The 25589-nt window shown below is 47.2% G+C and overlaps 13 non-coding genes across 13 annotated transcripts; all 13 read right to left on the bottom strand.

Annotated features, from left to right (window-relative positions):
* Positions 1–748: 748 nt before the first annotated feature.
* Positions 749–820, bottom strand: TRNAV-CAC (transfer RNA valine (anticodon CAC)). Its single transcript has one exon. It is a non-coding gene; the product is annotated as a tRNA-Val (tRNA).
* A 420-nt stretch (positions 821–1240) lies between these two features.
* On the bottom strand, positions 1241–1312 carry TRNAP-UGG (transfer RNA proline (anticodon UGG)). The gene has a single exon. It is a non-coding gene; the product is annotated as a tRNA-Pro (tRNA).
* Positions 1313–2623: 1311 nt separating this feature from the next.
* TRNAV-CAC (transfer RNA valine (anticodon CAC)) lies at positions 2624–2695 on the bottom strand. Its single transcript has one exon. It is a non-coding gene; the product is annotated as a tRNA-Val (tRNA).
* A 3633-nt stretch (positions 2696–6328) lies between these two features.
* Positions 6329–6400, bottom strand: TRNAV-CAC (transfer RNA valine (anticodon CAC)). Its single transcript has one exon. It is a non-coding gene; the product is annotated as a tRNA-Val (tRNA).
* Positions 6401–8203: 1803 nt separating this feature from the next.
* TRNAV-CAC (transfer RNA valine (anticodon CAC)) lies at positions 8204–8275 on the bottom strand. The gene has a single exon. It is a non-coding gene; the product is annotated as a tRNA-Val (tRNA).
* A 420-nt stretch (positions 8276–8695) lies between these two features.
* TRNAP-UGG (transfer RNA proline (anticodon UGG)) lies at positions 8696–8767 on the bottom strand. The gene has a single exon. It is a non-coding gene; the product is annotated as a tRNA-Pro (tRNA).
* Positions 8768–13783: 5016 nt separating this feature from the next.
* On the bottom strand, positions 13784–13855 carry TRNAV-CAC (transfer RNA valine (anticodon CAC)). Its single transcript has one exon. It is a non-coding gene; the product is annotated as a tRNA-Val (tRNA).
* A 2273-nt stretch (positions 13856–16128) lies between these two features.
* On the bottom strand, positions 16129–16200 carry TRNAP-UGG (transfer RNA proline (anticodon UGG)). The gene has a single exon. It is a non-coding gene; the product is annotated as a tRNA-Pro (tRNA).
* A 1319-nt stretch (positions 16201–17519) lies between these two features.
* Positions 17520–17591, bottom strand: TRNAV-CAC (transfer RNA valine (anticodon CAC)). The gene has a single exon. It is a non-coding gene; the product is annotated as a tRNA-Val (tRNA).
* Positions 17592–18011: 420 nt separating this feature from the next.
* On the bottom strand, positions 18012–18083 carry TRNAP-UGG (transfer RNA proline (anticodon UGG)). The gene has a single exon. It is a non-coding gene; the product is annotated as a tRNA-Pro (tRNA).
* Positions 18084–21251: 3168 nt separating this feature from the next.
* TRNAV-CAC (transfer RNA valine (anticodon CAC)) lies at positions 21252–21323 on the bottom strand. The gene has a single exon. It is a non-coding gene; the product is annotated as a tRNA-Val (tRNA).
* Positions 21324–24958: 3635 nt separating this feature from the next.
* Positions 24959–25030, bottom strand: TRNAV-CAC (transfer RNA valine (anticodon CAC)). Its single transcript has one exon. It is a non-coding gene; the product is annotated as a tRNA-Val (tRNA).
* Positions 25031–25450: 420 nt separating this feature from the next.
* TRNAP-UGG (transfer RNA proline (anticodon UGG)) lies at positions 25451–25522 on the bottom strand. Its single transcript has one exon. It is a non-coding gene; the product is annotated as a tRNA-Pro (tRNA).
* Between the last annotated feature and the right edge of the window lie 67 nt (positions 25523–25589).

Raw genomic sequence — 25589 nt, 5'->3', positions numbered from 1 at the left:
GCTCGATCAGGCGAGATATATTTAGGTCACCAGCAAAGTCTGTTCTCTTTTCTTGCGTAGGGTGAGCATTCACAGAGCCCAGCTTCGTTGACAAGAGTGCAAAAGGTGTATACTAAAAGCTTTCTGCTTTACTTGAGCGCCATGGCCGTTATTATATTTTGGCTGCTCCAAGCAATCTCTGTCCAGCCGATGCAAATTTCCAGCTCAAATTTTCCCAGCACTCAAAAAGTCCCTCCTCCCGCCAGCTCTGCTTTCAGGAAGTTCAGCAGAAGCAGTCCAACTTCTGTTCCCACTTCAGAGGAAAAGCTTTCTCGGGCCAGAGAAAGCCAGGGAATCACTGTACCGGCAAGTGCATTTCTTACAACTGGTAATCCCTCAGAACACAGAAATGAAGAAGCTGTATATGAAAATGTATTATTTCTTTGGTACACTAACCTATGTAACTAATATGGACCATTTCAGAGGACGGAGCTGACCCAACTGTGATCCCAGAGACCCAAATACCCAGCAGTAGGGAAAATAAATCCTCTCTGTGCTCTGCAACATTACATACACAAAATGCAAGCGCGTGCATTTTTTTATTGGCCCCATATACAGAATACATGTGAGGATGCTTGCCTTCCCAGTGTATTTCTCAAGCTCTTGAGAGCATATGCTATTTCCATGGGAACGCAAATAAGTTCATACTTTACATTTGTGTGTGACAAAAGGGGAAAAAAACTATTTTGTGTAAAATGCCAGCAGAGAGTGTTTCTGCCCGGTCTCGAACCGGGACCTTTCGCGTGTGAGGCGAACGTGATAACCACTACACTACAGAAACAGCTGCTTGCTCACCTTTGTAGGGACTGGGAGAACAGGTGCAAAGGGCAGTGCAAGTGGACCTGCTTAAAGACTAATCAAATGCCTTGCGCCTGAAGCTCACACAATCCAGCCTAAAACATACGTCCTATCAAGCATGCGCACATATACAAGTATGCCAGCTGAGGGCCTATGCAGCGTACAGAGGGAAGGACATATTTCCACTTTGAGATCGGACGGCCAAAACTCACAAGCAAATCAAGGAATGTTACTGAGAGCTAACAGAGAACACAAAGTGCTTGTCGCAAGGACATGGCACGCAAAGAGGTTCAGGAAGTGAATTGTTCATCGACTACTGCTTACCGAGAAAACCAGAGAGTCTGTCCAATGAAAATAACATTGAAAAAACAAAAAAAAGGAGCTCAAGTTAACCACCTTGATTGGGCTCGTCCGGGATTTGAACCCGGGACCTCTCGCACCCAAAGCGAGAATCATACCACTAGACCAACGAGCCACGGTCCTTTGAGCATTTGACGGAATTGTCCTCAGCGTTTGCACCCCCCTTAGGATTCGAGGCCAAGAATGCCTATTCCTGAAGTTTGTTCCTGCCGCTGAAAGCCTTGTCGGTGTATGAGCCAAATGAATGCCCCAGTCGGCACGCTCTGACTGTCTTCACAGGTCTCCTCCTCATCCCGAAGGTTGGTGGCCCATTGACATCAGGGTGGAAGGTGCTTGCGATACACTGTTCCTTCCTTCCTTCCTTCCTTTATTCCTCTTATGCTGTTTATGTAATAAGAGGGGACGATACACAGAAGAGAGAAAGTGGCCCAACACACTAGACTAGCAGTCTTCTGATCAATCTGCAGCTGGCAAGGTGGGGGAGAGCCTTTATTTTGCACCTGCTGGGATCTGCATTGGCAGAAGCTCTGAGGGCTGGGCCTTTCCTTTTGCCTGTAAAAACAAAAAGCAGCCCTCCTCCCTCCAGCCCTGAGAGCATGGGCGTGACACTGGAAAAAGCAGCATCTCCCCTTTGGTAAAGATGACCATTGCACAGCTGCTCACTCAGAGCTCGATCGTGCTCGATCAGGCGAGATATATTTAGGTCACCAGCAAAGTCTGTTCTCTTTTCTTGCGTAGGGTGAGCATTCACAGAGCCCAGCTTCGTTGACAAGAGTGCAAAAGGTGTATACTAAAAGCTTTCTGCTTTACTTGAGCGCCATGGCCGTTATTATATTTTGGCTGCTCCAAGCAATCTCTGTCCAGCCGATGCAAATTTCCAGCTCAAATTTTCCCAGCACTCAAAAAGTCCCTCCTCCCGCCAGCTCTGCTTTCAGGAAGTTCAGCAGAAGCAGTCCAACTTCTGTTCCCACTTCAGAGGAAAAGCTTTCTCGGGCCAGAGAAAGCCAGGGAATCACTGTACCGGCAAGTGCATTTCTTACAACTGGTAATCCCTCAGAACACAGAAATGAAGAAGCTGTATATGAAAATGTATTATTTCTTTGGTACACTAACCTATGTAACTAATATGGACCATTTCAGAGGACGGAGCTGACCCAACTGTGATCCCAGAGACCCAAATACCCAGCAGTAGGGAAAATAAATCCTCTCTGTGCTCTGCAACATTACATACACAAAATGCAAGCGCGTGCATTTTTTTATTGGCCCCATATAAGGAATACATGTGAGGATGCTTGCCTTCCCAGTGTATTTCTCAAGCTCTTGAGAGCATATGCTATTTCCATGGGAACGCAAATAAGTTCATACTTTACATTTGTGTGTGACAAAAGGGGAAAAAAACTATTTTGTGTAAAATGCCAGCAGAGAGTGTTTCTGCCCGGTCTCGAACCGGGACCTTTCGCGTGTGAGGCGAACGTGATAACCACTACACTACAGAAACAGCTGCTTGCTCACCTTTGTAGGGACTGGGAGAACAGGTGCAAAGGGCAGTGCAAGTGGACCTGCTTAAAGACTAATCAAATGCCTTGCGCCTGAAGCTCACACAATCCAGCCTAAAACATACGTCCTATCAAGCATGCGCACATATACAAGTATGCCAGCTGAGGGCCTATGCAGCGTACAGAGGGAAGGACATATTTCCACTTTGAGATCGGACGGCCAAAACTCACAAGCAAATCAAGGAATGTTACTGAGAGCTAACAGAGAACACAAAGTGCTTGTCGCAAGGACATGGCACGCAAAGAGGTTCAGGAAGTGAATTGTTCATCGACTACTGCTTACCGAGAAAACCAGAGAGTCTGTCCAATGAAAATAACATTGAAAAAACAAAAAAAAGGAGCTCAAGTTAACCACCTTGATTGGGCTCGTCCGTGATTTGAACCCGGGACCTCGCGCACCCAAAGCGAGAATCATACCCCTAGACCAACGAGCCACGGTCCTTTGAGCATTTGACGGAATTGTCCTCAGCGTTTGCACCCCCCTTAGGATTCGAGGCCAAGAATGCCTATTCCTGAAGTTTGTTCCTGCCGCTGAAAGCCTTGTCGGTGTATGAGCCAAATGAATGCCCCAGTCGGCACGCTCTGACTGTCTTCACAGGTCTCCTCCTCATCCCGAAGGTTGGTGGCCCATTGACATCAGGGTGGAAGGTGCTTGCGATACACTGTTCCTTCCTTCCTTCCTTCCTTTATTCCTCTTATGCTGTTTATGTAATAAGAGGGGATGATACACAGAAGAGAGAAAGTGGCCCAACACACTAGACTAGCAGTCTTCTGATCAATCTGCAGCTGGCAAGGTGGGGGAGAGCCTTTATTTTGCACCTGCTGGGATCTGCATTGGCAGAAGCTCTGAGGGCTGGGCCTTTCCTTTTGCCTGTAAAAACAAAAAGCAGCCCTCCTCCCTCCAGCCCTGAGAGCATGGGCGTGACACTGGAAAAAGCAGCATCTCCCCTTTGGTAAAGATGACCATTGCACAGCTGCTCACTCAGAGCTCGATCGTGCTCGATCAGGCGAGATATATTTAGGTCACCAGCAAAGTCTGTTCTCTTTTCTTGCGTAGGGTGAGCATTCACAGAGCCCAGCTTCGTTGACAAGAGTGCAAAAGGTGTATACTAAAAGCTTTCTGCTTTACTTGAGCGCCATGGCCGTTATTATATTTTGGCTGCTCCAAGCAATCTCTGTCCAGCCGATGCAAATTTCCAGCTCAAATTTTCCCAGCACTCAAAAAGTCCCTCCTCCCGCCAGCTCTGCTTTCAGGAAGTTCAGCAGAAGCAGTCCAACTTCTGTTCCCACTTCAGAGGAAAAGCTTTCTCGGGCCAGAGAAAGCCAGGGAATCACTGTACCGGCAAGTGCATTTCTTACAACTGGTAATCCCTCAGAACACAGAAATGAAGAAGCTGTATATGAAAATGTATTATTTCTTTGGTACACTAACCTATGTAACTAATATGGACCATTTCAGAGGACGGAGCTGACCCAACTGTGATCCCAGAGACCCAAATACCCAGCAGTAGGGAAAATAAATCCTCTCTGTGCTCTGCAACATTACATACACAAAATGCAAGCGCGTGCATTTTTTTATTGGCCCCATATACAGAATACATGTGAGGATGCTTGCCTTCCCAGTGTATTTCTCAAGCTCTTGAGAGCATATGCTATTTCCATGGGAACGCAAATAAGTTCATACTTTACATTTGTGTGTGACAAAAGGGGAAAAAAACTATTTTGTGTAAAATGCCAGCAGAGAGTGTTTCTGCCCGGTCTCGAACCGGGACCTTAACCACTACACTACAGAAACAGCTGCTTGCTCACCTTTGTAGGGACTGGGAGAACAGGTGCAAAGGGCAGTGCAAGTGGACCTGCTTAAAGACTAATCAAATGCCTTGCGCCTGAAGCTCACACAATCCAGCCTAAAACATACGTCCTATCAAGCATGCGCACATATACAAGTATGCCAGCTGAGGGCCTATGCAGCGTACAGAGGGAAGGACATATTTCCACTTTGAGATCGGACGGCCAAAACTCACAAGCAAATCAAGGAATGTTACTGAGAGCTAACAGAGAACACAAAGGGCTTGTCGCAAGGACATGGCATGCAAAGAGGTTCAGGAAGTGAATTGTTCATCGACTACTGCTTACCGAGAAAACCAGAGAGTCTGTCCAATGAAAATAACATTGAAAAAACAAAAAAAAGGAGCTCAAGTTAACCACCTTGATTGGGCTCTCTCGCACCCAAAGCGAGAATCATACCCCTAGACCAACGAGCCACGGTCCTTTGAGCATTTGACGGAATTGTCCTCAGCGTTTGCACCCCCCTTAGGATTCGAGGCCAAGAATGCCTATTCCTGAAGTTTGTTCCTGCCGCTGAAAGCCTTGTCGGTGTATGAGCCAAATGAATGCCCCAGTCGGCACGCTCTGACTGTCTTCACAGGTCTCCTCCTCATCCCGAAGGTTGGTGGCCCATTGACATCAGGGTGGAAGGTGCTTGCGATACACTGTTCCTTCCTTCCTTCCTTCCTTTATTCCTCTTATGCTGTTTATGTAATAAGAGGGGACGATACACAGAAGAGAGAAAGTGGCCCAACACACTAGACTAGCAGTCTTCTGATCAATCTGCAGCTGGCAAGGTGGGGGAGAGCCTTTATTTTGCACCTGCTGGGATCTGCATTGGCAGAAGCTCTGAGGGCTGGGCCTTTCCTTTTGCCTGTAAAAACAAAAAGCAGCCCTCCTCCCTCCAGCCCTGAGAGCATGGGCGTGACACTGGAAAAAGCAGCATCTCCCCTTTGGTAAAGATGACCATTGCACAGCTGCTCACTCAGAGCTCGATCGTGCTCGATCAGGCGAGATATATTTAGGTCACCAGCAAAGTCTGTTCTCTTTTCTTGCGTAGGGTGAGCATTCACAGAGCCCAGCTTCGTTGACAAGAGTGCAAAAGGTGTATACTAAAAGCTTTCTGCTTTACTTGAGCGCCATGGCCGTTATTATATTTTGGCTGCTCCAAGCAATCTCTGTCCAGCCGATGCAAATTTCCAGCTCAAATTTTCCCAGCACTCAAAAAGTCCCTCCTCCCGCCAGCTCTGCTTTCAGGAAGTTCAGCAGAAGCAGTCCAACTTCTGTTCCCACTTCAGAGGAAAAGCTTTCTCGGGCCAGAGAAAGCCAGGGAATCACTGTACCGGCAAGTGCATTTCTTACAACTGGTAATCCCTCAGAACACAGAAATGAAGAAGCTGTATATGAAAATGTATTATTTCTTTGGTACACTAACCTATGTAACTAATATGGACCATTTCAGAGGACGGAGCTGACCCAACTGTGATCCCAGAGACCCAAATACCCAGCAGTAGGGAAAATAAATCCTCTCTGTGCTCTGCAACATTACATACACAAAATGCAAGCGCGTGCATTTTTTTATTGGCCCCATATACAGAATACATGTGAGGATGCTTGCCTTCCCAGTGTATTTCTCAAGCTCTTGAGAGCATATGCTATTTCCATGGGAACGCAAATAAGTTCATACTTTACATTTGTGTGTGACAAAAGGGGAAAAAAACTATTTTGTGTAAAATGCCAGCAGAGAGTGTTTCTGCCCGGTCTCGAACCGGGACCTTTCGCGTGTGAGGCGAACGTGATAACCACTACACTACAGAAACAGCTGCTTGCTCACCTTTGTAGGGACTGGGAGAACAGGTGCAAAGGGCAGTGCAAGTGGACCTGCTTAAAGACTAATCAAATGCCTTGCGCCTGAAGCTCACACAATCCAGCCTAAAACATACGTCCTATCAAGCATGCGCACATATACAAGTATGCCAGCTGAGGGCCTATGCAGCGTACAGAGGGAAGGACATATTTCCACTTTGAGATCGGACGGCCAAAACTCACAAGCAAATCAAGGAATGTTACTGAGAGCTAACAGAGAACACAAAGTGCTTGTCGCAAGGACATGGCACGCAAAGAGGTTCAGGAAGTGAATTGTTCATCGACTACTGCTTACCGAGAAAACCAGAGAGTCTGTCCAATGAAAATAACATTGAAAAAACAAAAAAAAGGAGCTCAAGTTAACCACCTTGATTGGGCTCGTCCGTGATTTGAACCCGGGACCTCGCGCACCCAAAGCGAGAATCATACCCCTAGACCAACGAGCCACGGTCCTTTGAGCATTTGACGGAATTGTCCTCAGCGTTTGCACCCCCCTTAGGATTCGAGGCCAAGAATGCCTATTCCTGAAGTTTGTTCCTGCCGCTGAAAGCCTTGTCGGTGTATGAGCCAAATGAATGCCCCAGTCGGCACGCTCTGACTGTCTTCACAGGTCTCCTCCTCATCCCGAAGGTTGGTGGCCCATTGACATCAGGGTGGAAGGTGCTTGCGATACACTGTTCCTTCCTTCCTTCCTTCCTTTATTCCTCTTATGCTGTTTATGTAATAAGAGGGGACGATACACAGAAGAGAGAAAGTGGCCCAACACACTAGACTAGCAGTCTTCTGATCAATCTGCAGCTGGCAAGGTGGGGGAGAGCCTTTATTTTGCACCTGCTGGGATCTGCATTGGCAGAAGCTCTGAGGGCTGGGCCTTTCCTTTTGCCTGTAAAAACAAAAAGCAGCCCTCCTCCCTCCAGCCCTGAGAGCATGGGCGTGACACTGGAAAAAGCAGCATCTCCCCTTTGGTAAAGATGACCATTGCACAGCTGCTCACTCAGAGCTCGATCGTGCTCGATCAGGCGAGATATATTTAGGTCACCAGCAAAGTCTGTTCTCTTTTCTTGCGTAGGGTGAGCATTCACAGAGCCCAGCTTCGTTGACAAGAGTGCAAAAGGTGTATACTAAAAGCTTTCTGCTTTACTTGAGCGCCATGGCCGTTATTATATTTTGGCTGCTCCAAGCAATCTCTGTCCAGCCGATGCAAATTTCCAGCTCAAATTTTCCCAGCACTCAAAAAGTCCCTCCTCCCGCCAGCTCTGCTTTCAGGAAGTTCAGCAGAAGCAGTCCAACTTCTGTTCCCACTTCAGAGGAAAAGCTTTCTCGGGCCAGAGAAAGCCAGGGAATCACTGTACCGGCAAGTGCATTTCTTACAACTGGTAATCCCTCAGAACACAGAAATGAAGAAGCTGTATATGAAAATGTATTATTTCTTTGGTACACTAACCTATGTAACTAATATGGACCATTTCAGAGGACGGAGCTGACCCAACTGTGATCCCAGAGACCCAAATACCCAGCAGTAGGGAAAATAAATCCTCTCTGTGCTCTGCAACATTACATACACAAAATGCAAGCGCGTGCATTTTTTTATTGGCCCCATATACAGAATACATGTGAGGATGCTTGCCTTCCCAGTGTATTTCTCAAGCTCTTGAGAGCATATGCTATTTCCATGGGAACGCAAATAAGTTCATACTTTACATTTGTGTGTGACAAAAGGGGAAAAAAACTATTTTGTGTAAAATGCCAGCAGAGAGTGTTTCTGCCCGGTCTCGAACCGGGACCTTTCGCGTGTGAGGCGAACGTGATAACCACTACACTACAGAAACAGCTGCTTGCTCACCTTTGTAGGGACTGGGAGAACAGGTGCAAAGGGCAGTGCAAGTGGACCTGCTTAAAGACTAATCAAATGCCTTGCGCCTGAAGCTCACACAATCCAGCCTAAAACATACGTCCTATCAAGCATGCGCACATATACAAGTATGCCAGCTGAGGGCCTATGCAGCGTACAGAGGGAAGGACATATTTCCACTTTGAGATCGGACGGCCAAAACTCACAAGCAAATCAAGGAATGTTACTGAGAGCTAACAGAGAACACAAAGTGCTTGTCGCAAGGACATGGCACGCAAAGAGGTTCAGGAAGTGAATTGTTCATCGACTACTGCTTACCGAGAAAACCAGAGAGTCTGTCCAATGAAAATAACATTGAAAAAACAAAAAAAAGGAGCTCAAGTTAACCACCTTGATTGGGCTCGTCCGGGATTTGAACCCGGGACCTCTCGCACCCAAAGCGAGAATCATACCACTAGACCAACGAGCCACGGTCCTTTGAGCATTTGACGGAATTGTCCTCAGCGTTTGCACCCCCCTTAGGATTCGAGGCCAAGAATGCCTATTCCTGAAGTTTGTTCCTGCCGCTGAAAGCCTTGTCGGTGTATGAGCCAAATGAATGCCCCAGTCGGCACGCTCTGACTGTCTTCACAGGTCTCCTCCTCATCCCGAAGGTTGGTGGCCCATTGACATCAGGGTGGAAGGTGCTTGCGATACACTGTTCCTTCCTTCCTTCCTTCCTTTATTCCTCTTATGCTGTTTATGTAATAAGAGGGGACGATACACAGAAGAGAGAAAGTGGCCCAACACACTAGACTAGCAGTCTTCTGATCAGTCTGCAGCTGGCAAGGTGGGGGAGAGCCTTTATTTTGCACCTGCTGGGATCTGCATTGGCAGAAGCTCTGAGGGCTGGGCCTTTCCTTTTGCCTGTAAAAACAAAAAGCAGCCCTCCTCCCTCCAGCCCTGAGAGCATGGGCGTGACACTGGAAAAAGCAGCATCTCCCCTTTGGTAAAGATGACCATTGCACAGCTGCTCACTCAGAGCTCGATCGTGCTCGATCAGGCGAGATATATTTAGGTCACCAGCAAAGTCTGTTCTCTTTTCTTGCGTAGGGTGAGCATTCACAGAGCCCAGCTTCGTTGACAAGAGTGCAAAAGGTGTATACTAAAAGCTTTCTGCTTTACTTGAGCGCCATGGCCGTTATTATATTTTGGCTGCTCCAAGCAATCTCTGTCCAGCCGATGCAAATTTCCAGCTCAAATTTTCCCAGCACTCAAAAAGTCCCTCCTCCCGCCAGCTCTGCTTTCAGGAAGTTCAGCAGAAGCAGTCCAACTTCTGTTCCCACTTCAGAGGAAAAGCTTTCTCGGGCCAGAGAAAGCCAGGGAATCACTGTACCGGCAAGTGCATTTCTTACAACTGGTAATCCCTCAGAACACAGAAATGAAGAAGCTGTATATGAAAATGTATTATTTCTTTGGTACACTAACCTATGTAACTAATATGGACCATTTCAGAGGACGGAGCTGACCCAACTGTGATCCCAGAGACCCAAATACCCAGCAGTAGGGAAAATAAATCCTCTCTGTGCTCTGCAACATTACATACACAAAATGCAAGCGCGTGCATTTTTTTATTGGCCCCATATACAGAATACATGTGAGGATGCTTGCCTTCCCAGTGTATTTCTCAAGCTCTTGAGAGCATATGCTATTTCCATGGGAACGCAAATAAGTTCATACTTTACATTTGTGTGTGACAAAAGGGGAAAAAAACTATTTTGTGTAAAATGCCAGCAGAGAGTGTTTCTGCCCGGTCTCGAAACGGGACCTTTCGCGTGTGAGGCGAACGTGATAACCACTACACTACAGAAACAGCTGCTTGCTCACCTTTGTAGGGACTGGGAGAACAGGTGCAAAGGGCAGTGCAAGTGGACCTGCTTAAAGACTAATCAAATGCCTTGCGCCTGAAGCTCACACAATCCAGCCTAAAACATACGTCCTATCAAGCATGCGCACATATACAAGTATGCCAGCTGAGGGCCTATGCAGCGTACAGAGGGAAGGACATATTTCCACTTTGAGATCGGACGGCCAAAACTCACAAGCAAATCAAGGAATGTTACTGAGAGCTAACAGAGAACACAAAGTGCTTGTCGCAAGGACATGGCACGCAAAGAGGTTCAGGAAGTGAATTGTTCATCGACTACTGCTTACCGAGAAAACCAGAGAGTCTGTCCAATGAAAATAACATTGAAAAAACAAAAAAAAGGAGCTCAAGTTAACCACCTTGATTGGGCTCGTCCGTGATTTGAACCCGGGACCTCGCGCACCCAAAGCGAGAATCATACCCCTAGACCAACGAGCCACGGTCCTTTGAGCATTTGACGGAATTGTCCTCAGCGTTTGCACCCCCCTTAGGATTCGAGGCCAAGAATGCCTATTCCTGAAGTTTGTTCCTGCCGCTGAAAGCCTTGTCGGTGTATGAGCCAAATGAATGCCCCAGTCGGCACGCTCTGACTGTCTTCACAGGTCTCCTCCTCATCCCGAAGGTTGGTGGCCCATTGACATCAGGGTGGAAGGTGCTTGCGATACACTGTTCCTTCCTTCCTTCCTTCCTTTATTCCTCTTATGCTGTTTATGTAATAAGAGGGGACGATACACAGAAGAGAGAAAGTGGCCCAACACACTAGACTAGCAGTCTTCTGATCAATCTGCAGCTGGCAAGGTGGGGGAGAGCCTTTATTTTGCACCTGCTGGGATCTGCATTGGCAGAAGCTCTGAGGGCTGGGCCTTTCCTTTTGCCTGTAAAAACAAAAAGCAGCCCTCCTCCCTCCAGCCCTGAGAGCATGGGCGTGACACTGGAAAAAGCAGCATCTCCCCTTTGGTTAAGATGACCATTGCACAGCTGCTCACTCAGAGCTCGATCGTGCTCGATCAGGCGAGATATATTTAGGTCACCAGCAAAGTCTGTTCTCTTTTCTTGCGTAGGGTGAGCATTCACAGAGCCCAGCTTCGTTGACAAGAGTGCAAAAGGTGTATACTAAAAGCTTTCTGCTTTACTTGAGCGCCATGGCCGTTATTATATTTTGGCTGCTCCAAGCAATCTCTGTCCAGCCGATGCAAATTTCCAGCTCAAATTTTCCCAGCACTCAAAAAGTCCCTCCTCCCGCCAGCTCTGCTTTCAGGAAGTTCAGCAGAAGCAGTCCAACTTCTGTTCCCACTTCAGAGGAAAAGCTTTCTCGGGCCAGAGAAAGCCAGGGAATCACTGTACCGGCAAGTGCATTTCTTACAACTGGTAATCCCTCAGAACACAGAAATGAAGAAGCTGTATATGAAAATGTATTATTTCTTTGGTACACTAACCTATGTAACTAATATGGACCATTTCAGAGGACGGAGCTGACCCAACTGTGATCCCAGAGACCCAAATACCCAGCAGTAGGGAAAATAAATCCTCTCTGTGCTCTGCAACATTACATACACAAAATGCAAGCGCGTGCATTTTTTTATTGGCCCCATATACAGAATACATGTGAGGATGCTTGCCTTCCCAGTGTATTTCTCAAGCTCTTGAGAGCATATGCTATTTCCATGGGAACGCAAATAAGTTCATACTTTACATTTGTGTGTGACAAAAGGGGAAAAAAACTATTTTGTGTAAAATGCCAGCAGAGAGTGTTTCTGCCCGGTCTCGAACCGGGACCTTAACCACTACACTACAGAAACAGCTGCTTGCTCACCTTTGTAGGGACTGGGAGAACAGGTGCAAAGGGCAGTGCAAGTGGACCTGCTTAAAGACTAATCAAATGCCTTGCGCCTGAAGCTCACACAATCCAGCCTAAAACATACGTCCTATCAAGCATGCGCACATATACAAGTATGCCAGCTGAGGGCCTATGCAGCGTACAGAGGGAAGGACATATTTCCACTTTGAGATCGGACGGCCAAAACTCACAAGCAAATCAAGGAATGTTACTGAGAGCTAACAGAGAACACAAAGGGCTTGTCGCAAGGACATGGCACGCAAAGAGGTTCAGGAAGTGAATTGTTCATCGACTACTGCTTACCGAGAAAACCAGAGAGTCTGTCCAATGAAAATAACATTGAAAAAACAAAAAAAAGGAGCTCAAGTTAACCACCTTGATTGGGCTCTCTCGCACCCAAAGCGAGAATCATACCCCTAGACCAACGAGCCACGGTCCTTTGAGCATTTGACGGAATTGTCCTCAGCGTTTGCACCCCCCTTAGGATTCGAGGCCAAGAATGCCTATTCCTGAAGTTTGTTCCTGCCGCTGAAAGCCTTGTCGGTGTATGAGCCAAATGAATGCCCCAGTCGGCACGCTCTGACTGTCTTCACAGGTCTCCTCCTCATCCCGAAGGTTGGTGGCCCATTGACATCAGGGTGGAAGGTGCTTGCGATACACTGTTCCTTCCTTCCTTCCTTCCTTTATTCCTCTTATGCTGTTTATGTAATAAGAGGGGACGATACACAGAAGAGAGAAAGTGGCCCAACACACTAGACTAGCAGTCTTCTGATCAATCTGCAGCTGGCAAGGTGGGGGAGAGCCTTTATTTTGCACCTGCTGGGATCTGCATTGGCAGAAGCTCTGAGGGCTGGGCCTTTCCTTTTGCCTGTAAAAACAAAAAGCAGCCCTCCTCCCTCCAGCCCTGAGAGCATGGGCGTGACACTGGAAAAAGCAGCATCTCCCCTTTGGTAAAGATGACCATTGCACAGCTGCTCACTCAGAGCTCGATCGTGCTCGATCAGGCGAGATATATTTAGGTCACCAGCAAAGTCTGTTCTCTTTTCTTGCGTAGGGTGAGCATTCACAGAGCCCAGCTTCGTTGACAAGAGTGCAAAAGGTGTATACTAAAAGCTTTCTGCTTTACTTGAGCGCCATGGCCGTTATTATATTTTGGCTGCTCCAAGCAATCTCTGTCCAGCCGATGCAAATTTCCAGCTCAAATTTTCCCAGCACTCAAAAAGTCCCTCCTCCCGCCAGCTCTGCTTTCAGGAAGTTCAGCAGAAGCAGTCCAACTTCTGTTCCCACTTCAGAGGAAAAGCTTTCTCGGGCCAGAGAAAGCCAGGGAATCACTGTACCGGCAAGTGCATTTCTTACAACTGGTAATCCCTCAGAACACAGAAATGAAGAAGCTGTATATGAAAATGTATTATTTCTTTGGTACACTAACCTATGTAACTAATATGGACCATTTCAGAGGACGGAGCTGACCCAACTGTGATCCCAGAGACCCAAATACCCAGCAGTAGGGAAAATAAATCCTCTCTGTGCTCTGCAACATTACATACACAAAATGCAAGCGCGTGCATTTTTTTATTGGCCCCATATACAGAATACATGTGAGGATGCTTGCCTTCCCAGTGTATTTCTCAAGCTCTTGAGAGCATATGCTATTTCCATGGGAACGCAAATAAGTTCATACTTTACATTTGTGTGTGACAAAAGGGGAAAAAAACTATTTTGTGTAAAATGCCAGCAGAGAGTGTTTCTGCCCGGTCTCGAACCGGGACCTTTCGCGTGTGAGGCGAACGTGATAACCACTACACTACAGAAACAGCTGCTTGCTCACCTTTGTAGGGACTGGGAGAACAGGTGCAAAGGGCAGTGCAAGTGGACCTGCTTAAAGACTAATCAAATGCCTTGCGCCTGAAGCTCACACAATCCAGCCTAAAACATACGTCCTATCAAGCATGCGCACATATACAAGTATGCCAGCTGAGGGCCTATGCAGCGTACAGAGGGAAGGACATATTTCCACTTTGAGATCGGACGGCCAAAACTCACAAGCAAATCAAGGAATGTTACTGAGAGCTAACAGAGAACACAAAGTGCTTGTCGCAAGGACATGGCACGCAAAGAGGTTCAGGAAGTGAATTGTTCATCGACTACTGCTTACCGAGAAAACCAGAGAGTCTGTCCAATGAAAATAACATTGAAAAAACAAAAAAAAGGAGCTCAAGTTAACCACCTTGATTGGGCTCGTCCGTGATTTGAACCCGGGACCTCGCGCACCCAAAGCGAGAATCATACCCCTAGACCAACGAGCCACGGTCCTTTGAGCATTTGACGGAATTGTCCTCAGCGTTTGCACCCCCCTTAGGATTCGAGGCCAAGAATGCCTATTCCTGAAGTTTGTTCCTGCCGCTGAAAGCCTTGTCGGTGTATGAGCCAAATGAATGCCCCAGTCGGCACGCTCTGACTGTCTTCACAGGTCTCCTCCTCATCCCGAAGGTTGGTGGCCCATTGACATCAGGGTGGAAGGTGCTTGCGATACACTGTTCCTTCCTTCCTTCCTTCCTTTATTCCTCTTATGCTGTTTATGTAATAAGAGGGGACGATACACAGAAGAGAGAAAGTGGCCCAACACACTAGACTAGCAGTCTTCTGATCAATCTGCAGCTGGCAAGGTGGGGGAGAGCCTTTATTTTGCACCTGCTGGGATCTGCATTGGCAGAAGCTCTGAGGGCTGGGCCTTTCCTTTTGCCTGTAAAAACAAAAAGCAGCCCTCCTCCCTCCAGCCCTGAGAGCATGGGCGTGACACTGGAAAAAGCAGCATCTCCCCTTTGGTAAAGATGACCATTGCACAGCTGCTCACTCAGAGCTCGATCGTGCTCGATCAGGCGAGATATATTTAGGTCACCAGCAAAGTCTGTTCTCTTTTCTTGCGTAGGGTGAGCATTCACAGAGCCCAGCTTCGTTGACAAGAGTGCAAAAGGTGTATACTAAAAGCTTTCTGCTTTACTTGAGCGCCATGGCCGTTATTATATTTTGGCTGCTCCAAGCAATCTCTGTCCAGCCGATGCAAATTTCCAGCTCAAATTTTCCCAGCACTCAAAAAGTCCCTCCTCCCGCCAGCTCTGCTTTCAGGAAGTTCAGCAGAAGCAGTCCAACTTCTGTTCCCACTTCAGAGGAAAAGCTTTCTCGGGCCAGAGAAAGCCAGGGAATCACTGTACCGGCAAGTGCATTTCTTACAACTGGTAATCCCTCAGAACACAGAAATGAAGAAGCTGTATATGAAAATGTATTATTTCTTTGGTACACTAACCTATGTAACTAATATGGACCATTTCAGAGGACGGAGCTGACCCAACTGTGATCCCAGAGACCCAAATACCCAGCAGTAGGGAAAATAAATCCTCTCTGTGCTCTGCAACATTACATACACAAAATGCAAGCGCGTGCATTTTTTTATTGGCCCCATATACAGAATACATGTGAGGATGCTTGCCTTCCCAGTGTATTTCTCAAGCTCTTGAGAGCATATGCTATTTCCATGGGAACGCAAATAAGTTCATACTTTACATTTGTGTGTGACAAAAGGGGAAAAAAACGATTTTGTGTAAAATGCCAGCAGAGAGTGTTTCTGCCCGGTCTCGAACCGGGACCTTAACCACTACACTACAGAAACAGCTGCTTGCTCACCTTTGTAGGGACTGGGAGAACAGGTGCAAAGGGCAGTGCAAGTGGACCTGCTTAAAGACTAATCAAATGCCTTGCGCCTGAAGCTCACACAATCCAGCCTAAAACATACGTCCTATCAAGCATGCGCACATATACAAGTATGCCAGCTGAGGGCCTATGCAGCGTACAGAGGGAAGGACATATTTCCACTTTGAGATCGGACGGCCAAAACTCACAAGCAAATCAAGGAATGTTACTGAGAGCTAACAGAGAACACAAAGGGCTTGTCGCAAGGATATGGCACGCAAAGAGGTTCAGGAAGTGAATTGTTCATCGACTACTGCTTACCGAGAAAACCAGATCGTCTGTCCAATGAAAATAACATTGAAAAAACAAAAAAAAGGAGCTCAAGTTAACCACCTTGATTGGGCTCGTCCGGGATTTGAACCCGGGATCTCTCGCACCCAAAGCGAGAATCATACCCCTAGACCAACGAGCCACGGTCCTTTGAGCATTTGACGGAATTGTCCTCAGCGTTTGCACCCCCCTTAGGATTCGAGGCCAAGAATGCCTATTCCTGAAGTTTGTTCCTGCCGCTGAAAGCCTTGTCGGTGTATGAGCCAAATGAATGCCCCAGTCGGCACGCTCTGACTGTCTTCACAGGTCTCCTCCTCATCCCGAAGGTTGGTGGCCCATTGACATCAGGGTGGAAGGTGCTTGCGATACACTGTTCCTTCCTTCCTTCCTTCCTTCCTTCCTTTATTCCTCTTATGCTGTTTATGTAATAAGAGGGGACGATACACAGAAGAGAGAAAGTGGCCCAACACACTAGACTAGCAGTCTTCTGATCAATCTGCAGCTGGCAAGGTGGGGGAGAGCCTTTATTTTGCACCTGCTGGGATCTGCATTGGCAGAAGCTCTGAGGGCTGGGCCTTTCCTTTTGCCTGTAAAAACAAAAAGCAGCCCTCCTCCCTCCAGCCCTGAGAGCATGGGCGTGACACTGGAAAAAGCAGCATCTCCCCTTTGGTAAAGATGACCATTGCACAGCTGCTCACTCAGAGCTCGATCGTGCTCGATCAGGCGAGATATATTTAGGTCACCAGCAAAGTCTGTTCTCTTTTCTTGCGTAGAGTGAGCATTCACAGAGCCCAGCTTGGTTGACAAGAGTGCAAAAGGTGTATACTAAAAGCTTTCTGCTTTACTTGAGCGCCATGGCCGTTATTATATTTTGGCTGCTCCAAGCAATCTCTGTCCAGCCGATGCAAATTTCCAGCTCAAATTTTCCCAGCACTCAAAAAGTCCCTCCTCCCGCCAGCTCTGCTTTCAGGAAGTTCAGCAGAAGCAGTCCAACTTCTGTTCCCACTTCAGAGGAAAAGCTTTCTCGGGCCAGAGAAAGCCAGGGAATCACTGTACCGGCAAGTGCATTTCTTACAACTGGTAATCCCTCAGAACACAGAAATGAAGAAGCTGTATATGAAAATGTATTATTTCTTTGGTACACTAACCTATGTAACTAATATGGACCATTTCAGAGGACGGAGCTGACCCAACTGTGATCCCAGAGACCCAAATACCCAGCAGTAGGGAAAATAAATCCTCTCTGTGCTCTGCAACATTACATACACAAAATGCAAGCGCGTGCATTTTTTTATTGGCCCCATATACAGAATACATGTGAGGATGCTTGCCTTCCCAGTGTATTTCTCAAGCTCTTGAGAGCATATGCTATTTCCATGGGAACGCAAATAAGTTCATACTTTACATTTGTGTGTGACAAAAGGGGAAAAAAACTATTTTGTGTAAAATGCCAGCAGAGAGTGTTTCTGCCCGGTCTCGAACCGGGACCTTTCGCGTGTGAGGCGAACGTGATAACCACTACACTACAGAAACAGCTGCTTGCTCACCTTTGTAGGGACTGGGAGAACAGGTGCAAAGGGCAGTGCAAGTGGACCTGCTTAAAGACTAATCAAATGCCTTGCGCCTGAAGCTCACACAATCCAGCCTAAAACATACGTCCTATCAAGCATGCGCACATATACAAGTATGCCAGCTGAGGGCCTATGCAGCGTACAGAGGGAAGGACATATTTCCACTTTGAGATCGGACGGCCAAAACTCACAAGCAAATCAAGGAATGTTACTGAGAGCTAACAGAGAACACAAAGTGCTTGTCGCAAGGACATGGCACGCAAAGAGGTTCAGGAAGTGAATTGTTCATCGACTACTGCTTACCGAGAAAACCAGAGAGTCTGTCCAATGAAAATAACATTGAAAAAACAAAAAAAAGGAGCTCAAGTTAACCACCTTGATTGGGCTCGTCCGGGATTTGAACCCGGGACCTCTCGCACCCAAAGCGAGAATCATACCACTAGACCAACGAGCCACGGTCCTTTGAGCATTTGACGGAATTGTCCTCAGCGTTTGCACCCCCCTTAGGATTCGAGGCCAAGAATGCCTATTCCTGAAGTTTGTTCCTGCCGCTGAAAGCCTTGTCGGTGTATGAGCCAAATGAATGCCCCAGTCGGCACGCTCTGACTGTCTTCACAGGTCTCCTCCTCATCCCGAAGGTTGGTGGCCCATTGACATCAGGGTGGAAGGTGCTTGCGATACACTGTTCCTTCCTTCCTTCCTTCCTTCCTTTATTCCTCTTATGCTGTTTATGTAATAAGAGGGGACGATACACAGAAGAGAGAAAGTGGCCCAACACACTAGACTAGCAGTCTTCTGATCAATCTGCAGCTGGCAAGGTGGGGGAGAGCCTTTATTTTGCACCTGCTGGGATCTGCATTGGCAGAAGCTCTGAGGGCTGGGCCTTTCCTTTTGCCTGTAAAAACAAAAAGCAGCCCTCCTCCCTCCAGCCCTGAGAGCATGGGCGTGACACTGGAAAAAGCAGCATCTCCCCTTTGGTAAAGATGACCATTGCACAGCTGCTCACTCAGAGCTCGATCGTGCTCGATCAGGCGAGATATATTTAGGTCACCAGCAAAGTCTGTTCTCTTTTCTTGCGTAGGGTGAGCATTCACAGAGCCCAGCTTCGTTGACAAGAGTGCAAAAGGTGTATACTAAAAGCTTTCTGCTTTACTTGAGCGCCATGGCCGTTATTATATTTTGGCTGCTCCAAGCAATCTCTGTCCAGCCGATGCAAATTTCCAGCTCAAATTTTCCCAGCACTCAAAAAGTCCCTCCTCCCGCCAGCTCTGCTTTCAGGAAGTTCAGCAGAAGCAGTCCAACTTCTGTTCCCACTTCAGAGGAAAAGCTTTCTCGGGCCAGAGAAAGCCAGGGAATCACTGTACCGGCAAGTGCATTTCTTACAACTGGTAATCCCTCAGAACACAGAAATGAAGAAGCTGTATATGAAAATGTATTATTTCTTTGGTACACTAACCTATGTAACTAATATGGACCATTTCAGAGGACGGAGCTGACCCAACTGTGATCCCAGAGACCCAAATACCCAGCAGTAGGGAAAATAAATCCTCTCTGTGCTCTGCAACATTACATACACAAAATGCAAGCGCGTGCATTTTTTTATTGGCCCCATATACAGAATACATGTGAGGATGCTTGCCTTCCCAGTGTATTTCTCAAGCTCTTGAGAGCATATGCTATTTCCATGGGAACGCAAATAAGTTCATACTTTACATTTGTGTGTGACAAAAGGGGAAAAAAACTATTTTGTGTAAAATGCCAGCAGAGAGTGTTTCTGCCCGGTCTCGAACCGGGACCTTAACCACTACACTACAGAAACAGCTGCTTGCTCACCTTTGTAGGGACTGGGAGAACAGGTGCAAAGGGCAGTGCAAGTGGACCTGCTTAAAGACTAATCAAATGCCTTGCGCCTGAAGCTCACACAATCCAGCCTAAAACATACGTCCTATCAAGCATGCGCACATATACAAGTATGCCAGCTGAGGGCCTATGCAGCGTACAGAGGGAAGGACATATTTCCACTTTGAGATCGGACGGCCAAAACTCACAAGCAAATCAAGGAATGTTACTGAGAGCTAACAGAGAACACAAAGTGCTTGTCGCAAGGACATGGCACGCAAAGAGGTTCAGGAAGTGAATTGTTCATCGACTACTGCTTACCGAGAAAACCAGAGAGTCTGTCCAATGAAAATAACATTGAAAAAACAAAAAAAAGGAGCTCAAGTTAACCACCTTGATTGGGCTCGTCCGTGATTTGAACCCGGGACCTCGCGCACCCAAAGCGAGAATCATACCCCTAGACCAACGAGCCACGGTCCTTTGAGCATTTGACGGAATTGTCCTCAGCGTTTGCACCCCCCTTAGGATTCGAGGCCAAGAATGCCTATTCCTGAAGTTTGTTCCTGCCGCTGAAAGCCTTGTCGGTGTATGAGCCAAATGAATGCCCCAGTCGGCACGCTCTGACTGTCTTCACAGGTCTCCTCCTCATCCCGAAGGTTGGTGGCCCATTGACATCAGGGTGGAAGGTGCTTGCGATACACTGTTCCTTCCTTCCTTCCTTCCTTTATTCCTCTTATGCTGTTTATGTAATAAGAGGGGACGATACACAGAAGAGAGAAAGTGGCCCAACACACTAGACTAGCAGTCTTCTGATCAATCTGCAGCTGGCAAGGTGGGGGAGAGCCTTTATTTTGCACCTGCTGGGATCTGCATTGGCAGAAGCTCTGAGGGCTGGGCCTTTCCTTTTGCCTGTAAAAACAAAAAGCAGCCCTCCTCCCTCCAGCCCTGAGAGCATGGGCGTGACACTGGAAAAAGCAGCATCTCCCCTTTGGTAAAGATGACCATTGCACAGCTGCTCACTCAGAGCTCGATCGTGCTCGATCAGGCGAGATATATTTAGGTCACCAGCAAAGTCTGTTCTCTTTTCTTGCGTAGGGTGAGCATTCACAGAGCCCAGCTTCGTTGACAAGAGTGCAAAAGGTGTATACTAAAAGCTTTCTGCTTTACTTGAGCGCCATGGCCGTTATTATATTTTGGCTGCTCCAAGCAATCTCTGTCCAGCCGATGCAAATTTCCAGCTCAAATTTTCCCAGCACTCAAAAAGTCCCTCCTCCCGCCAGCTCTGCTTTCAGGAAGTTCAGCAGAAGCAGTCCAACTTCTGTTCCCACTTCAGAGGAAAAGCTTTCTCGGGCCAGAGAAAGCCAGGGAATCACTGTACCGGCAAGCGCATTTCTTACAACTGGTAATCCCTCAGAACACAGAAATGAAGAAGCTGTATATGAAAATGTATTATTTCTTTGGTACACTAACCTATGTAACTAATATGGACCATTTCAGAGGACGGAGCTGACCCAACTGTGATCCCAGAGACCCAAATACCCAGCAGTAGGGAAAATAAATCCTCTCTGTGCTCTGCAACATTACATACACAAAATGCAAGCGCGTGCATTTTTTTATTGGCCCCATATACAGAATACATGTGAGGATGCTTGCCTTCCCAGTGTATTTCTCAAGCTCTTGAGAGCATATGCTATTTCCATGGGAACGCAAATAAGTTCATACTTTACATTTGTGTGTGACAAAAGGGGAAAAAAACTATTTTGTGTAAAATGCCAGCAGAGAGTGTTTCTGCCCGGTCTCGAACCGGGACCTTTCGCGTGTGAGGCGAACGTGATAACCACTACACTACAGAAACAGCTGCTTGCTCACCTTTGTAGGGACTGGGAGAACAGGTGCAAAGGGCAGTGCAAGTGGACCTGCTTAAAGACTAATCAAATGCCTTGCGCCTGAAGCTCACACAATCCAGCCTAAAACATACGTCCTATCAAGCATGCGCACATATACAAGTATGCCAGCTGAGGGCCTATGCAGCGTACAGAGGGAAGGACATATTTCCACTTTGAGATCGGACGGCCAAAACTCACAAGCAAATCAAGGAATGTTACTGAGAGCTAACAGAGAACACAAAGTGCTTGTCGCAAGGACATGGCACGCAAAGAGGTTCAGGAAGTGAATTGTTCATCGACTACTGCTTACCGAGAAAACCAGAGAGTCTGTCCAATGAAAATAACATTGAAAAAACAAAAAAAAGGAGCTCAAGTTAACCACCTTGATTGGGCTCGTCCGTGATTTGAACCCGGGACCTCGCGCACCCAAAGCGAGAATCATACCCCTAGACCAACGAGCCACGGTCCTTTGAGCATTTGACGGAATTGTCCTCAGCGTTTGCACCCCCCTTAGGATTCGAGGCCAAGAATGCCTATTCCTGAAGTTTGTTCCTGCCGCTGAAAGCCTTGTCGGTGTATGAGCCAAATGAATGCCCCAGTCGGCACGCTCTGACTGTCTTCACAGGTCTCCTCCTCATCCCGAAGGTTGGTGGCCCATTGACATCAGGGTGGAAGGTGCTTGCGATACACTGTTCCTTCCTTCCTTCCTTCCTTTATTCCTCTTATGCTGTTTATGTAATAAGAGGGGACGATACACAGAAGAGAGAAAGTGGCCCAACACACTAGACTAGCAGTCTTCTGATCAATCTGCAGCTGGCAAGGTGGGGGAGAGCCTTTATTTTGCACCTGCTGGGATCTGCATTGGCAGAAGCTCTGAGGGCTGGGCCTTTCCTTTTGCCTGTAAAAACAAAAAGCAGCCCTCCTCCCTCCAGCCCTGAGAGCATGGGCGTGACACTGGAAAAAGCAGCATCTCCCCTTTGGTAAAGATGACCATTGCACAGCTGCTCACTCAGAGCTCGATCGTGCTCGATCAGGCGAGATATATTTAGGTCACCAGCAAAGTCTGTTCTCTTTTCTTGCGTAGGGTGAGCATTCACAGAGCCCAGCTTCGTTGACAAGAGTGCAAAAGGTGTATACTAAAAGCTTTCTGCTTTACTTGAGCGCCATGGCCGTTATTATATTTTGGCTGCTCCAAGCAATCTCTTTCCAGCCGATGCAAATTTCCAGCTCAAATTTTCCCAGCACTCAAAAAGTCCCTCCTCCCGCCAGCTCTGCTTTCAGGAAGTTCAGCAGAAGCAGTCCAACTTCTGTTCCCACTTCAGAGGAAAAGCTTTCTCGGGCCAGAGAAAGCCAGGGAATCACTGTACCGGCAAGTGCATTTCTTACAACTGGTAATCCCTCAGAACACAGAAATGAAGAAGCTGTATATGAAAATGTATTATTTCTTTGGTACACTAACCTATGTAACTAATATGGACCATTTCAGAGGACGGAGCGGACCCAACTGTGATCCCAGAGACCCAAATACCCAGCAGTAGGGAAAATAAATCCTCTCTGTGCTCTGCAACATTACATACACAAAATGCAAGCGCGTGCATTTTTTTATTGGCCCCATATACAGAATACATGTGAGGATGCTTGCCTTCCCAGTGTATTTCTCAAGCTCTTGAGAGCATATGCTATTTCCATGGGAACGCAAATAAGTTCATACTTTACATTTGTGTGTGACAAAAGGGGAAAAAAACTATTTTGTGTAAAATGCCAGCAGAGAGTGTTTCTGCCCGGTCTCGAACCGGGACCTTAACCACTACACTACAGAAACAGCTGCTTGCTCACCTTTGTAGGGACTGGGAGAACAGGTGCAAAGGGCAGTGCAAGTGGACCTGCTTAAAGACTAATCAAATGCCTTGCGCCTGAAGCTCACACAATCCAGCCTAAAACATACGTCCTATCAAGCATGCGCACATATACAAGTATGCCAGCTGAGGGCCTATGCAGCGTACAGAGGGAAGGACATATTTCCACTTTGAGATCGGACGGCCAAAACTCACAAGCAAATCAAGGAATGTTACTGAGAGCTAACAGAGAACACAAAGTGCTTGTCGCAAGGACATGTCACGCAAAGAGGTTCAGGAAGTGAATTGTTCATCGACTACTGCTTACCGAGAAAACCAGAGAGTCTGTCCAATGAAAATAACATTGAAAAAACAAAAAAAAGGAGCTCAAGTTAACCACCTTGATTGGGCTCGGGACCTCTCGCACCCAAAGCGAGAATCATACCCCTAGACCAACGAGCCACGGTCCTTTGAGCATTTGACGGAATTGTCCTCAGCGTTTGCACCCCCCTTAGGATTCGAGGCCAAGAATGCCTATTCCTGAAGTTTGTTCCTGCCGCTGAAAGCCTTGTCGGTGTATGAGCCAAATGAATGACCCAGTCGGCACGCTCTGACTGTCTTCACAGGTCTCCTCCTCATCCCGAAGGTTGGTGGCCCATTGACATCAGGGTGGAAGGTGCTTGCGATACACTGTTCCTTCCTTCCTTCCTTTATTCCTCTTATGCTGTTTATGTAATAAGAGGGGACGATACACAGAAGAGAGAAAGTGGCCCAACACACTAGACTAGCAGTCTTCTGATCAATCTGCAGCTGGCAAGGTGGGGGAGAGCCTTTATTTTGCACCTGCTGGGATCTGCATTGGCAGAAGCTCTGAGGGCTGGGCCTTTCCTTTTGCCTGTAAAAACAAAAAGCAGCCCTCCTCCCTCCAGCCCTGAGAGCATGGGCGTGACACTGGAAAAAGCAGCATCTCCCCTTTGGTAAAGATGACCATTGCACAGCTGCTCACTCAGAGCTCGATCGTGCTCGATCAGGCGAGATATATTTAGGTCACCAGCAAAGTCTGTTCTCTTTTCTTGCGTAGGGTGAGCATTCACAGAGCCCAGCTTCGTTGACAAGAGTGCAAAAGGTGTATACTAAAAGCTTTCTGCTTTACTTGAGCGCCATGGCCGTTATTATATTTTGGCTGCTCCAAGCAATCTCTGTCCAGCCGATGCAAATTTCCAGCTCAAATTTTCCCAGCACTCAAAAAGTCCCTCCTCCCGCCAGCTCTGCTTTCAGGAAGTTCAGCAGAAGCAGTCCAACTTCTGTTCCCACTTCAGAGGAAAAGCTTTCTCGGGCCAGAGAAAGCCAGGGAATCACTGTACCGGCAAGTGCATTTCTTACAACTGGTAATCCCTCAGAACACAGAAATGAAGAAGCTGTATATGAAAATGTATTATTTCTTTGGTACACTAACCTATGTAACTAATATGGACCATTTCAGAGGACGGAGCTGACCCAACTGTGATCCCAGAGACCCAAATACCCAGCAGTAGGGAAAATAAATCCTCTCTGTGCTCTGCAACATTACATACACAAAATGCAAGCGCGTGCATTTTTTTATTGGCCCCATATACAGAATACATGTGAGGATGCTTGCCTTCCCAGTGTATTTCTCAAGCTCTTGAGAGCATATGCTATTTCCATGGGAACGCAAATAAGTTCATACTTTACATTTGTGTGTGACAAAAGGGGAAAAAAACTATTTTGTGTAAAATGCCAGCAGAGAGTGTTTCTGCCCGGTCTCGAACCGGGACCTTTCGCGTGTGAGGCGAACGTGATAACCACTACACTACAGAAACAGCTGCTTGCTCACCTTTGTAGGGACTGGGAGAACAGGTGCAAAGGGCAGTGCAAGTGGACCTGCTTAAAGACTAATCAAATGCCTTGCGCCTGAAGCTCACACAATCCAGCCTAAAACATACGTCCTATCAAGCATGCGCACATATACAAGTATGCCAGCTGAGGGCCTATGCAGCGTACAGAGGGAAGGACATATTTCCACTTTGAGATCGGACGGCCAAAACTCACAAGCAAATCAAGGAATGTTACTGAGAGCTAACAGAGAACACAAAGTGCTTGTCGCAAGGACATGGCACGCAAAGAGGTTCAGGAAGTGAATTGTTCATCGACTACTGCTTACCGAGAAAACCAGAGAGTCTGTCCAATGAAAATAACATTGAAAAAACAAAAAAAAGGAGCTCAAGTTAACCACCTTGATTGGGCTCGTCCGGGATTTGAACCCGGGACCTCTCGCACCCAAAGCGAGAATCATACCACTAGACCAACGAGCCACGGTCCTTTGAGCATTTGACGGAATTGTCCTCAGCGTTTGCACCCCCCTTAGGATTCGAGGCCAAG

Source organism: Ambystoma mexicanum, chromosome 2q (genome assembly GCF_040938575.1).
Source record: "Ambystoma mexicanum isolate Mex_15411 chromosome 2q, UKY_AmexF1_1, whole genome shotgun sequence".
NCBI classification, from domain to species: Eukaryota; Metazoa; Chordata; class Amphibia; order Caudata; family Ambystomatidae; genus Ambystoma; species Ambystoma mexicanum.
The sequence above is the reverse complement of the archived record's forward strand: the minus strand, read 5'-3'. Positions and strand labels throughout refer to the sequence as shown.